Source organism: Schistocerca cancellata, chromosome 2 (genome assembly GCF_023864275.1).
Source record: "Schistocerca cancellata isolate TAMUIC-IGC-003103 chromosome 2, iqSchCanc2.1, whole genome shotgun sequence".
NCBI lineage: Eukaryota > Metazoa > Arthropoda > Insecta > Orthoptera > Acrididae > Schistocerca > Schistocerca cancellata.
The window spans coordinates 470,420,799-470,426,288 of record NC_064627.1 but is presented as its reverse complement, the minus strand read 5'-3'; the positions used below and the strand labels follow the sequence as shown (position 1 = coordinate 470,426,288).

General features: G+C 40.2%; 1 pseudogene; it reads right to left on the bottom strand.

Moving 5' to 3' along the window:
* Positions 1–1,185: 1,185 nt before the first annotated feature.
* Positions 1,186–3,838, bottom strand: LOC126155255 (uncharacterized; annotated as a pseudogene).
* Between the last annotated feature and the right edge of the window lie 1,652 nt (positions 3,839–5,490).

The following is a 5,490-nucleotide window of genomic DNA, read 5'->3' as shown; positions in this document are numbered from 1 at the left end:
CACATACGGTTCACGTCCACGCTGTCGCGGCATGCTACCAGTGTTAAAGACTGCGATGGAGCTCCGTATGCCACGGCAAACTGGCTGACACTGACGGCGGCGGTGCACAAATGCTGCGCAGCTAGAGCCATTCGACGGCCAACACCGCGGTTCCTGGCGTGTCCGCTGTGCCGTGCGTGTGATCATTGCTTGTACAGCCCTCTCGCAGTGTCCGGAGCAAGTATGGTGGATCTGACACACCGGTGTCAATGTGTTCTTTTTTCCATTTCCAGGAGTGTATATAGTATCACCTGAGTGCTTCGGTAGTTAGGTATTATTAGACACAGTTCCTGCGTTATCGTCAAGGTCTACAATAGAGTTGCGCAGCACGTGCCTATAGTCCGTTTATCTGCATTGTTTAGTTTTCCACGTCTTTAATATGGACAGGGACTGCGACTTTTGTGTGCGGATGAGAGCCGAGTTGGCTACACTTCGCTCTCAGCTTCAGGCTGTGATGGCTTCGGTTACACAGCTTCAGGCTGCAGTGGATGGGCGCCACTCTTGTGAGCCGGCCATGGGGATCCAACGGACGTCCAGCACGTCAGAGTCCTCCGATCGGTCCTCACCGGTGGCCAGCCCAGTTACTGGTCGCTCTGAGGGTGACCCCTCACCTGTGGTCGAGTGGGAAGAGGATAGAAGAAGACGCTACAAAGTCCCAAGAAAACGCAGGTGGTGGATGACCACAGTTTTCAGAAGCAGAAAAAGATAATGTGGGAGTGAGTTGATGGATGACTTGGATGTTGAAAACATACAATTCAAGACATTTTGCCATATGTCCACATCAGATTTTGAATATCTGATAAATTTGGTAGGACCGAAAATATCAAAGGCTGACAGCAAATTTCGGAAAGCTATACCAGTTGCTCAGCAGTTGGCACTTACGTTCAGATACCTAGCAACTGGCGATCCCCACACCAGCCTCAGTTTTTTATTTAAAGTCTCCAAGCAAGTGATATCAAACATTGTTCCTGAAGTATGTGCAGCTCTTACTGGTAGCTTGAAGGAGTTTGTAAAGGTAAGTTAATAAATTATACAAATTTTGTTATTAATGCACTTTTATTCATCAGGTAATAAGCAAAACAAATAAAAACGTTTAGATTTAAAGAATGAGAAACAATTAAACGCCAAGATTATTACTTTTAATTATTATAAATCAAACAGATCCACAAAATGTGGAGAGCCTTGTTCAATGTTGTCACAAATAGAAGTAGATGTCTGCTGGAAGTTGCATTGCATCTGCTCATGGGCATGAACTTGTTGAGTTGAAGGAAGCGGTAAATGTGACGAGCAACTGTAGACGCTGTTGGTTGAACTTGGTCTAGAATGTTCGAAACAGCCGCTTTCTGCTCTGAAAATCGCGTCGGAAAATTCTTTTTTAACAAAAGCACGTGTTGTGTTGTCCATGGACCGTAGAACGTTCGCTATGTACTCTCCATAGCCGTCAAACTCGTCTCTGGTTTTAGATAAAGCAGTTTGTAGTGCATTATATGCCTCTCCTATACGAGGATCTTCGGCCCCTTTTCTCTGATTTTTTTAGGCGAAGCATATACTTTCGTGCGTTTGTTTGGTGTGGATGGTAGTTTTTTGCCTCTCGTTGTTTGATGATCTACATCTTGATTACTAATTTCTTCGCAAGTGCTCGCTGTACCTTCCTTTGTAACCATGCCCGCAACCCTCTGTTCTTCCAAATCCTCCTTAAATTCCACCTAAAACAAAGCGACGAAAAAGATTGATGTAAACAATAGCAAAGCAAGTAAAATAAAAAATAAAAGAATGGATGTAGGAATAGGAATATACACGATAATAATCGTAAAAAAATTAGGAACAATGTCAAGTTGATAAGTGAAATTCAGAATATTTGTTATGATGATTACTACCTATTATTACGCAAAATTACTGATTTTAATTATTATTAATGTTCATAATTATTAGAATGTACATTATTGTATATGCATTTAATAATTATTTATATTATTAGGAGATATTAGTTTCTATTTACTTTTTTGCAGATGCCACAGGCACAAGAAGAGTGGTTACTTTGTGGCAGAGGAATATGAGAGAAAATGGAACTTTCCTCATTGCCTCGGTGCGATGGATGGCAAACATTGCGCAATCCAAAGCCCAGTTAATTCTGGAAGCGATTTTTTCAATTATCAGCCTTTTTTCAGTATTGTTCTTTTTGGTCTAGTGGATGCTGACTACTGTTTTTTGTATGCTGATGTCTGCTGCCAAGGTCGAATTTTAGACGGTTGTGTTTTTCAAAATACATCTTTTTTTTAAGAATATGAGCAATGGTACCATCGTTTTTCCAGACGATCGTACCCTCCCAGGCAGACAGAAAAAAGTACCCTATGTTATTGTCGCAGACGACGCGTTTCCCCTCAACAATCATATCATGAAGCTGTATAGTGGACAACAACCACAGAGGTCAATGAAAAGAATTTTTAACTACAGACTTTCAAGAGCGCGGGGGATTGTGGAAAATGCGTTCGGAATACTTTCTTCCGTATTCCGGATACTAAGAAAGCCTATATTACTACAGCCTGAGAAAGCCCAAAGTGTTATGACTTGTATATACCATCATAATTTCTTGCGAAAAAGTTATGCTTTCAGACAAATTTATACCCCTGTAGGAGCAGTGGATCATGAGGAGAACGGGCATGTAAAGCCAGGAACTTGGAGAAATGAGATCACTCCTGCTACAACGTTTACACGATTAGCGAACATTCCACGACGTTCAACGCAGACTGCCCAAGACATTAGCGATGAATTCGCTGCTTATTTCATTTCCGAAGAGGGAATGTTGCCATGGCAAGATGATTACCAATAATTTATTAAAGAATTTTCAGCTGCTAGCTACGTACGAACTAGTGACTGCCTGACTGCACACATTTCAACTACCTATATATGTGAAGTTTTACCTTTATTAATTCCTATTTTATTATTTTTATTTCCTCAAAAAAAATAATATACAAATAAAATACATATAAATGTACATGTGCTTTCGTATACTGTGTTAGAAAAATAAATGTTATTCGTTATTATTTATTCATTTGTTACTAGCTGAGTACAAAGCGTTGCCCCAGTATGTATTCCAATCTTGTCACTCCATTTCCTCCTTTCCCCTCTGTGACGTTGAGAACTCATTTTGCCATAAACCCTATAATTTTATCATAATTAGAGCTTCTTTTAATTTTTAAATTTGAAAACTATAAGCAATTACTAGCTATATTCCTAATAGAAATTGTAGTAAGCTAAAATAAATATGAAGAAATATCTTAAGAAATGATATGATTAATGGTATATAAGGGAATAACACCAAAAAATTTGAAATTAACAAATGAGCAGGGACCGACATGTAAACTGAGAAAGATAAGAAGTTAGGTAGCCGTGGAGACAGAACCAAAAAGGTACTGAACCCCATTTAGTTTCTTAATAGTCTGTTTATACATTTCCAAAAATAAATATATTTTACTTACATCTGTGTTGATTGTCTCCCGCGGCTGATATTTGCAGTTCAGAAATTCAAATGCTTTGAAAGCGAACCACTTTGGAGCGTTCACTCCCTCAACCCCAGCGTCAGACTTCCCAGGCTCAGTCTTCTTCTGGCGGACTTTCCTGTAAGTGGCTAATAAGCTGGTCTTTTTTTTTTTTAATTCGGCCACATCCACGCCGAGTTCTGTCGCGATGGAATCCCACGCTTCACCTTTTTTAAATTTTATCTTATATTGGGAGTTTGTTGCATCTCGCAGCACAGGGTATTTATGAATTTAACGACAAAATCGTCGGTCCACTCCATTTCAAAAGAAAGACCGATGTCCACAACACAGAAAAAGAATAGTACCGAGACCAAACTGTACGAGTGCAGCGAGCCAACTGGTTAGTGCTTTGTTGCCGTCCACACCACTCGCGCAGCTCGCCGCGCATTCCTTTGATGTACCGACAACAGCAGTAGCCAGACGAGCCATAAGCTCGGGTGGTTCACAGGCCTGTTTCGCGGCGAGCCCTCGGAGCCTACCTCCGTCCACATTACTCGTAAGGCTCGCAAGTCTCACAGGTACACGAGCCACACGAGTAGTGTGGACGCACCTTAAGGGGCTCCGGAAAGGCTCAAAATCATGAAAAGTTCAATTTTTACTTTTTTGCGTTTTCTGAATCTGCAGACTATTACCTTTTAATAGATATATAATTTATTCAATTCCGAAGACTACAACTATTTTTAAATTTTTTTTGAAATGTGTTCTACATGGGCGTGACCCACTGTGGCGCTGTTAAACTGCTGTCAAATGGTGTTATTATTAACGTCCGTGTTCAACAGGTACATTTTAGTGATGTGAGATAAAGTATGTGTTGTGGCTAACCTGTGATGGTTCAATATATATCGCTGGTGTGATTGTCGATTGTTTCATGTTTATTTACTCTGTCGTTATCTCGAAAATATTCGTAATTAATTCTGTTTCTTGAGTCTCTGTTTTGTTGAAGTATAATAATGAGTAAAAGTAAAGTTGCTGTTGCGACTTTCAATGATGGCAACATTGTAAGGTGCAAGGTATTTAGAAATATGGGAATGAAGATAGGTTCTAACATGGTACGAGCGATGCTTGCTTTAGACAAGGAACGCCTTCGGGCTGCAGACAGGGCTGTAAAGAGTCTAGAAATACAAGCAAGAGTAAACAGAAGGAGGAACAAGAGGAAGCTGGAGGAGGAGTTTGCAGAGGATGAAGATAATCCATCCTATGGACCTGGAATGCACTAAAAAGTTAATCCAATCTTTGTCGCTCGATTCCCAAAACTTTTATTTTCTCATACTAATTACATGTTTTCTAAGGATCTTCCAAACATATTTGTTTCAAACTTTCAGTAAATGTTACACAGTACCTTCTGCATAATTTAACACAGCCTTTTTCCAAAAAACTGTATATTTTTGAATATATAAATAAAAAATTGCAAAAAAATGTTGTGAATTTTCATTACAATTGAAAAAAAAATCATCTTTAATAACTGAACTAAAATTTTGTAAAATCCCTGTGTTAAGTTGTAGCCCATATTCCAATAAATAATCTGTAAAAAGTTCAACTTCCTACCTCAAATACTTTGTGAGGAAAGATGTAATTTATAAGCGTTATTTTAACATTGCAAGTATAGGGCGTTCCGGAGCCCCTTAAGGCCTCCCCGGTTTGTCTGACAAACAGGTTCCAGGCGTTGTCTGTGGCTGACGCTCTCGCTGAGTCAGATGCTGTCGCCTGTCCTGTTTCAGAGGACATCTCTCAGCCTGCAAGATCCGGACAATCAGAGGGTGGGATCATTGATTGTTGGGAGGTCCAACGTTAGGCGCGTTATGGCACCCTTTAGGGACATGGCTGCCAAGAAGGGAAAGAAAACCAATGTGCACTCCGTCTGCATGCCAAGTGGAGTCATTCCACATGTAGAACGGGTTCTCCCGGATGCCAT